The sequence below is a fragment of the Pogona vitticeps genome, chromosome 1 (assembly GCF_051106095.1).
Source record: "Pogona vitticeps strain Pit_001003342236 chromosome 1, PviZW2.1, whole genome shotgun sequence".
In the NCBI taxonomy this organism is placed as follows: Eukaryota; Metazoa; Chordata; class Lepidosauria; order Squamata; family Agamidae; genus Pogona; species Pogona vitticeps.
The window spans coordinates 176,767,108-176,776,426 of NC_135783.1; the positions used below are offsets into that span (position 1 = coordinate 176,767,108).

General features: G+C 38.9%; 1 long non-coding RNA gene across 1 annotated transcript in view; it reads right to left on the reverse strand.

Moving 5' to 3' along the window:
* The window catches only part of LOC110072428 (uncharacterized), a 29,443-nt gene extending 20,468 nt beyond the window's left edge, over positions 1-8,975 (reverse strand). Inside the window, exon 1 of the long non-coding RNA XR_012080571.2 lies at positions 611-8,975. This is a non-coding gene — a long non-coding RNA (uncharacterized LOC110072428). The remainder of the gene's footprint in view (positions 1-610) is intronic.
* Between the last annotated feature and the right edge of the window lie 344 nt (positions 8,976-9,319).

The following is a 9,319-nucleotide window of genomic DNA, read 5'->3' on the forward strand; positions in this document are numbered from 1 at the left end:
TTACTTAAGCCTCTGCACTCGTACAGTGCAATCTATATTCTTACGTCTTGGGCTGAGCTTATGAGCAAGGTACATCTAAGCCCGTTCTTCCAAGATGGGCAACATTCTGATTCATTTATGTGCACAAAAGTGATGTCACACAGTCTCCCCCCCCCATGTGCATAACGGAAGCTCCTTTGCACAAAACTGACTGTACAAATGGTCAGGGGGATTGGACAATCACAGAGAATCTAAGATGCCCTTTGTCTTAAGACAACAACCAGAGGCCGTGGCCTCATTTCTTATATTGTAAGGTGGGGTTTTTTAAATCCCCTTCCAAAAGCTATGTCATTAGATTCAATATGGCCTTCACTCAGAGCGTGAAAACTTTTAAAAATAAATATAATTCTATACTATACAGCTGTGCATAACTAAACAGCAGAGCATCATCCTATCGGTGCTCAGTTATGTGTACCATCATATTAATTCTTTTAGAAGTATGTTCCTGAGCTCTGTCCTTGGCATCAAAGGTGGAACAGAAGAAGCAGCAAATCCAGAGTATCAACTGTGCCAAGGCGTGTTGCTTAACTGGCACCATCTCCCTGAACAATATGCTGGCTTGATAGTATACCTGAATTGAGTCCCAGAGGATGCCGTTTTCTCCAAGCAACTTCTCTTTCTTCTTCAGAAAAGTATTTGTCCATTTTCTGCTGGAAAGAGCGCATTCTTTTTGCTTCCTGTACACAAAGAGCAACAGAATTCGTTGAATGGCTACAACACATGGACAACCCAAATGGAAGGGCACTGCTACTCAGTGTATGTGATTCAGAGCTATGGGCCAGATATAGCTCTCATTCATGATTCAATCTGTCTCAGGAATCCAGATGTAACCTCAGGTTACAACTACTTTGGCTGGATTAAAAAACACTACTGTATCTTGCCCTTCCTTCAGGTCGTTCAGGATGGCACAGCTGCTTTCCTGCTTTCTCTTTTTGATGTGAGATGGAGAGAAGTTGAGGAAGGGGAGGGGCTTCAAAGACAAGGACGAGTTTTCCTTAAAGCCCTTGCAGGCTGACTCAGAAGGGTCAGCTACCTTAATCCAGCCTATGGGGATGGATCTTGCTTATGATTATGGTTTCAATGAAATGGACTTTGTTGTAGATGGATTATGTTTATGATATTGGTCTAAGTTAGGTTTCAGCCAGAAGTTCTAATATAAGAACCTTTGGCTGAAATTTGGAACGTGGTATAGTTAGGGTCCCTAAAACCAGTGATGATTTATAAGGGACAGCATTATTTGAAGGTTCATAGACTGAGCATTACCGTGATGATGGCTGTCACATACATTGATGGCCATGCAGCCTCTGTATAGGTAGGAGGTAAAGCAGATGCTTTGTCTACAGAAGGTCTCAGCTCTTGCCTTTCCCACGAAAAACGTCAAGATGTGGTGATGGAAGAAATTTTTACCTGAGATTCTGGACTCTATTGGATTAATGGACAAAGAGTCTGCCTAGGGCAGCTTTCTTTGTCTGCAACTCAAAATGGCAGGGTTTGAAAATATTTATTTTGAGGTGTCTTCAAATTAGTCTTTGCATTCTATTAGACTGATGTGATCATTTACTGTGGCCGTGTTAAGGGGAGCAAATAAATACAGATGGCTTTCTGATATAAACTGAAAGCTTCATTGATGCTTAGCGTCTGGCTCTGCACTGCTAAAGATCACATGTTTTTAAATATGTATTTTAAAGCAGTATGTTAATAATCAAATATTTGTATGCAGTCAGCCTCTGGAGCAAGCAAATGTCCTCTAACTGTAATTTTAGCCTGGTCAAGGTAATAGACCTCTCTCATTAAGTGCCTCCAAATTTCCAATCTATCCATGAACGTGAAAAATCTGTGCTAATTAAGGCCTGTCGTATAGGCCAATAGTGCAGAGAGAAGGTAAAAGGTTTCCAGATAATTATTTTAAAGCCACAGAACCTATATTAATATGAATGGGCTATTTTGCACTTAGCTATACCATATTGTAGTTCTTATTAATCAGATGACTGGATTATTTAAAACACTAAGACCTGTTATTTGGTTACATATAAAAAAAGAGGTTTTATAATGCATCTTGATTCTGAAAAATATATACAGGTATGACACGTTTTGTTCCCCTTTCTAAAGGAAACAACATTTTTTAGTTAGTGGCTGAGAGGCTGGTGTAATATAGTCTTCCTAGATATGTCACTATGATTGATAATCCAATAATCTGTGCATAAGATTAGCCTATGGCTCCACGCTATGAGAGTCTACAGCTGCAATTCTGTACATATTTCCCTGGGAGAAATCCCCATTGAAAATAGTGGGATGAGTTTCCAATTAAACCTGTGAAGCATTGTGCTGCATGTGTCCAGTCCTATATATTACTTGATAGTCTTAATTTCCATTGACTTTGTTAGAATCAAAGAATCTGATTACAGCCACACTTTACAGAGGTCTGTGTTCTTGTAGCCTCAGAAACTAGAATGGGATTACAGATGATCCACAGATGATCAGGGGAAGCGCTTAATTGACAGCAGGAGCTGAAGTGCCATTCAGATGGCACCAAAATGGCCAGTCTGGACAGACCCTGAATCTCAATTTCATTGCATTTCTCTGAATCCACCCTGCATTTTCTCCATACTTGTTTTGTGTGGGGTGGCAAGAGGTTGTGATTTTTCTACATAGAGAAATTACAAGGATAGTAATACTCATTTCCCCGTTTACATTCTTGTATTTATTTACTAATTTTAACTAATGTACACATTTCCCCAATTAGTTAAAGCATTGTGTGTTTATGTTTTCTTAACTGTGCCTTTTTTTAAATGTGCACATTGTGTGTTGAGTTTATATTTCTGCAGCACTCTGTAAGCATCAGAAGGGTGTGAATTCTCAGAGTGAGATGTGTCTCTTCTCACAAAAAAAGTATTGAAAGCTGCCAAAAGCCTACTTTTATCAAGACTGACAAATCTAAGGAAGCTCTTAGAAGATTAAATCTGACATGGAAGAGGTGGATAGACAGGGTTTCTTAAAAGCTTTCCCCTCTACCTCAATATATTTACTGTTTTTTCTTGAGGGCCTCCTTACTCTAGCTTTATAACCAGGTACTATATAAACTGGCAACAGGTTGAGATAAGAGCTGCTTATATATCAGAGGTTTCCACACAGTTAGGATGGTGTTTAGATGGCTTGTGTGGAAGAAGCCTCAAGTTGAAGACTAAGGCTTTCATAGGTTGGCTGCAATTTGTGACCAAGAGATATCTATCAGTTCTGTCTACTAAGCATCTGGTAGCCTTGAATAACCTTATAATAATATCCCAAGCTATGTATATGGAAATCTACTTTAAAAAAATAAGCACTGTTTATCACAGATACATATATCATGTATGAGATTATTTGAACTAGGTTTTTTATATCCCTTTTAATAAAATACACAGAGAATAGTGTGCCAACCTTTTCCATTTTTTAAGAAAACATTCTTGACATTATCTAGATAATATACATCAGTGTGAAGTACAATTTAATGCATGTTATTATCACTAACAAGGGAATGGACTATAGCTCTAAAGAGATGGGACCTCAAGTGAACTAGATTTCTTTCTACCTAGAAAGGGAAATGTAGTGTGACACAATTTCAGGCATTCTGTTCTGAAAAGGGGGGCAGATAATAGGATTTAATTTTAATAAATAATAAGCACGGTAGGACCCCCATGTTCATGGGGGATGGGTTCCATGATCTACTGTGGATACCTGAGACTGTGGATACAAAAGAATCCTATATACAATATTCAAGTGCCAGGTCAAAGTCCACGAGGGGCACCCTTGTATGTTGTATCAAACTGCTGAAAAGTGAAATTGTGGATTCTGATCCTGTGGCTATGGGGGTCCTACTATACATACACACAAAGTCTACTCATCTATCAATCATACAAATGTTTAACAAACAAGAGAATACACAAAATTGTTACATGACTAGACTCTCAGATGGCTGTAGACCCCCAGCGTTTGGGGCCAAGTGTCAATCACAATATATAAAAATTTAGCAGCCATAATAGCAAAAGGGCTGTTTTGGCTTAAACATATTCATAGCAGATAAGCATCAAACCTGCCTGGGAATCCTTTCAGGATGGGGTACAAGATTCTGTCCCTTGGGCACTTGTACAAATCAAAGTATAGAACCATACAGTACGTTGTATTGTCTCAGTAACTCCAGTGGCTCATGGGCATATTGGTTGCCATGAAATCACCTTGCCATCATTCCATGGGACATAGTAGTAATCCTTGCTAGAAAGAAGGTTCTCCTATACTTGGGGATTGACAGTTTGCTCAAGTAGAGAGTGCATGCATTACTAGTGGTGATAATGAGACCAAGTGCTGAAGGAATATTTTGAATGTGCAAATAAGCATTTCAAATAGAATACTGAACGTTTAACCCCAATATATCAAACAAAGCAATCATACAACTAGAATTATTTAAGTACCTTTGCTTTGAGTTCCTTTCTGTCCAGCTGTAGAATTCATGCAGCTGATGTAAATTTTTAGAGATAATTCTCAGTATTCTTTTTGCCAGAAACAAAGTTAAATCTATATTGCCCCAGTGTGAATTCCTTGTAGCATTCCATGTTATAAATTGGATTGGGCAACTGTGGATTCCCATAATTTATTATTTATTTATCTGTTTATTTATTCTATTTTACTCCATGTTTCCACTGTAAAGTAGCACTCAAGGTGATTTACAGCCTTTGTCAAAGAATACAAATGCAGTAAAACCCAAATTAATTATAATCTTTTGCTACTGGATATTTTGGCTGATGGAATTGCAGACCAAAAATATACATTCAGTACCATAGTTGCCTATCCCTAGATGCTCTTTCAGAGTAGGCCTTTGGTCTAGATGGGCGCGATAGAAATCAATCAATCAATCAATCAATCAATCAATCAATCAATCAATCAATCAATCAATCAATCAATCAATCAATCAATCAATCAAATAAATAAATAAATAAATAAATAAATAAATAAATAAATAAATAAATAAATAAATACCAGAATTTGATGGGCAGTGTTAAAGGAAACAAACTCTAATATTTATCACCATGATTAAAACTTGATTAAACATAATTAAAGTATATTTGAAAATATGAGACACATTGAATTCACTACATCACATTTCCAAGAAAATATGCTTGTACAGTATTTTGTAAAAAACCTTGGTGTCAAATTTCAAAAATATATTTGAAATTATTTTTTTTATTTTGAAGTGATAGCAATTTTTTTTGTACATTGTGTTGTTGTAGTTGCAACGTATTCAGCAGTTGAAAGTTTGTGAGTAATTGAAAAGTTTGCAAACAGGGTTATCCCTTTCCTTTCCCCCTCTAAATGAAAAAGTCTTTCCATTTTTGGAAATTCCTGTGCATCTCCAGAGTCAGAAGTTAGAGGAGAATTAATAGGACATGCATTTAAGTACCTAATATTGTGCAATTTATTTGAAATTTCTGCTTTTAACAATGCGCAAGTTATCTAAACTGCTCCTTTCAGCATATTTAACATAAGCCAATATTAAATAAAGTATATTTTAACAAGTCTGCCAAATGCCATGCACTCTTCACTCCTGGCCAGCTTCAAATGTCACTATTTTACAGATCACTAGGTGCCTTTAAGAACAGCAAAGATTAATATTTGGTGATGCAAAGAAAAGGTTGTAGTTTATTAAACCCAATTCTACATTTTGATATGATTATCTTCACGGTGTGAGTGCTGATTGCATTTTTCCATGCAACCAACTGTAAAGAAATAACCCTTTACTTGCTTACATTTATTAGCTGGGGAGAAGGAGGTTTTGTATGTAATTCTCAGCATGAAACTGATAAGACTGTTATATTTATTAAACATATCATTATTTCCTGTTTCTTGGTTAGAGACGTAGTAATCATTTGGTGAGGCTCGCCAGTGGACTAATTCTTTGATGTGTTAAACCATGGTTGGCCAATGTTACAAAAAATACTTTCAGATACATCATGGGTAGCTGAACCTCAAGATAGGACTGAGAGTGTGACCAGATCCTGAATAGTGGGACCCAAACTGGTCTTTCAGAACACTGACTAAGAATGCATCCTAACTTTCCTGTATGTGTGTCTTGTACAACAACACATATGGCTACATGTAGAAATCTTGGTGTAATAGCCACATTTAATTAATGTGAGCACTTCTGGAATTTTGGTGAGGTGTCTATGTATAACTCAGAAACATACTTGTTAATGGTATGCTCAGATATATGTTAGCTGAGCCCTCACATCTTTTAAAAATGTTTGCACTGATCACTTGGTAATGAACAGCACATTGACCATAGAACTGATATGTGCCCGGGTTTTGTGGGTTTTTTTCTTTCTTTAACTCTACTGTTGCGTTCACCCGTGCCCCTGTTTCTTTCTCTCTCTCTTTCTTTCGCTGCCACCAGTGGATTTCTTTATCCACGCTGTAAAGGACTTTAGTCTGACATTGGCTGCCAACAACAGAACTTGTTTATTAGAGGGTATTGGGGTAATTCAGAATCACAGATGTTCTCTATTCATTTCATAGAATCAAAATCATTAAAATTTCAAATATTCTGCCACACATTCTATCACCTCCTGTTTTATTCACTTTAACCAGTTTATCGTTATTAGTTACAGTTCTCAATCTCTTTCTCTCTCTGCAAACCTCTCTCCTCTTCTTCTCTCTCCCTCTCTAACTGCCTTAACTGACTCTCTGGCTCCGCCCCTCCTGTCCTCTCATAGGCGTATGTAAATGAGCTCCAGCTGTGAGTGACAGGCATGACGTGGGGCATCCATCACATACCTCCCCCTAGGAAAAGTTTGTTTCATGGGATAAACCAATGCAATTATACAGTGCACAATTTATCCCAAACATTTTCAGAATACTATGCTAAATATTAAATATATTTCACTTATACAGTGTTTATGCATATTTTCTATTATCATTTACTATTTTGAGCAAATTGAACTTATTACTTTACACCTTTAACCCGGTCAATACAGTTATCACTTTTTGTCTTCTAATACAACTTACATTGATTTTACATTTATAACACTATTTACCATTAATTCAATACAACATTACATATTAATTATATCTCAACTTTAATGCACAAACAAAACAATTTATATAACATTACATTTTACATTTTCCTCCTCCTCCATCCGTCAGTCCTCTGGTCTCCGAGATAACGTATCAGCCACCACGTTCTGGATTCCCTTCATGTTCTAGATTTTGAAATCAAAGTCCTGCAAAAGCAGGGCCCATCTCATCAGTTTGCTGTTATTGGCCCAAATAGTTCTTAGCCACAAAAGTGGGGAATGAGCGGTGCAAAGTACAAAGTGTCGTCCTCATATGTGTGACCTCAGTTTCTGCAATCCCCAAACTATGGCATTGCTCAATTGTCTTTTGCCTGCCTGCAGTTTCTTGCTGAGGCAGGTCACCGGATGATGGTTTCCGTTGTCGTCTGCTTGGCTCAGCACTGCTCCCAGCCCGACGTTAGATGCCTCAATGAAGATTATAAATTCCCTCTGGAAGTCTGGGGCTCTCAGACAGGATCAGTGGTTAGCACTGTCTTCAGTTTGTTAAAGGCATTCTCGCATTTGGCTGTCCATTGGATTTTCCTGGGTTGTTTCTTGTGGATTACGTCAGACAAAGGGGCGGCTGTTTTGCGAAAGTCCAGCACAAAGCGATGATAACAGCCTGCTAACCCTAGAAAAGCTCTTACTTTTTTCTTAGAGGTTGGTCTGGGCCAATAGTCAATAGCCTCTATCTTGGATTCAAGGGGTTTGATTGTGCCTCCCCCTACTACATGTCCTAAATATTTTATTTCTGTATTTCCTAGATGACATTTACTTACTTTAGCAGTTAACTCAGCCTCCTGTAATCTCTGTAATACGGTTTTAAAAGTGGATTATATGCTCTGCAGTTTCTGAGGACGTCCCTGATAACCATTGAGGATGACAGGTGGATTCAAAATCTGATCACAGAACTGGAAGATCAGATGCCCAGCTACGCCGATGGGTCCCTTGAAAAGGTTTGTTCCCCAATTTCTCATTAAACCTGCAGCCCTATTGCCTCCCATGAATGGGACTGATGTTTGCGCAGGTAGACTACAACACTCATGCGGCTTAGCAACCTTGGGAATGGCACCCCTCCCCAACCAGGTAACAATACCTTGACCACACTTTGTGATGACACTTCATCAACTTTATAAATATCTGGTCCAGCAGAGACTTGAGAGTCATCATGTCTTCAAGAGAGGAAAACAGCTTGCCATCAACACATAAAAAGAAAAAAGAGGAAAAGACCCAGGAAGACCTTTCCTTAAACAAGACAACCATGGCGAGGAAGCAAATTCTATTGCACTGCATATGTTGCAATTGCTTTTGTACTGCTCCACAGAAATCACCAGTGACCACAAGTTACAACGACTCTGAAGATATAAAATTGGAGGCATGACACCATCATCAGGTGAACTTTTCTAACAGTTTGGGGACTGAAATAGGTGGCGGGGAAGGATCACCAGCGACCACAACAACTCTGAAGAAGATACAGGAATGTGCTCAGGACACAGGCTCTATAGACCTGGATCTTGGTGTATGCCGTCAGCTTCTTACTGAGCCATACTCTCTTTGTGAGTCTTGAGAACATGGTAGCTTCTTTTGCCAATGTGTTTATCCAGCTTGACATCTGGGGAGAGAGTGTCCGAGATCATTGGGCCAAGGTACACAAAGTCATGAACAACCTCCAGTTCTTGCAAGGTGATGGTAATAGAGGGAGGTGAGTCCACGCCCTGGCCCAAGACTTGTGTTTTCTTCAGGCTGATTGTTAGCCCAAAGCCTTGGCAGGCCTTGCTAAAACAATTCATGAGTTAAATGTATTCTCGAAGGCTTTCACGGCCAGGATCTGATAGTTGTTGTGGGTTTTTCGGGCTCTTTGGCAGTATTCTGAAGGTTGTTCTTCCTGATGTTTCACCCGTCTCTGTGTTAGGCATCTTCAAAGGACTAGATGCCGGCCGCAGAGACTGGCAAAACATCAGGAAGAACAACCTTCAGAACATGGGCAAAGAGCCCGAAAATCCCACAACCAATTCATGAGTTGTTGGAGGTCATCAGCAGAGTGGGCAACAATGGCTGCATCATTGGCAAAGAGGAAGTCCCGCATGCATTCCAGTTGGATTTTGGTCTCTGCTCTCAACCTAGAGAGATTAAAGAGCTTTCCATCTGATCTAGTCTGGAGATAGACACCTGTTGCAGTTCCAAAGGCGTGCTTCACCATG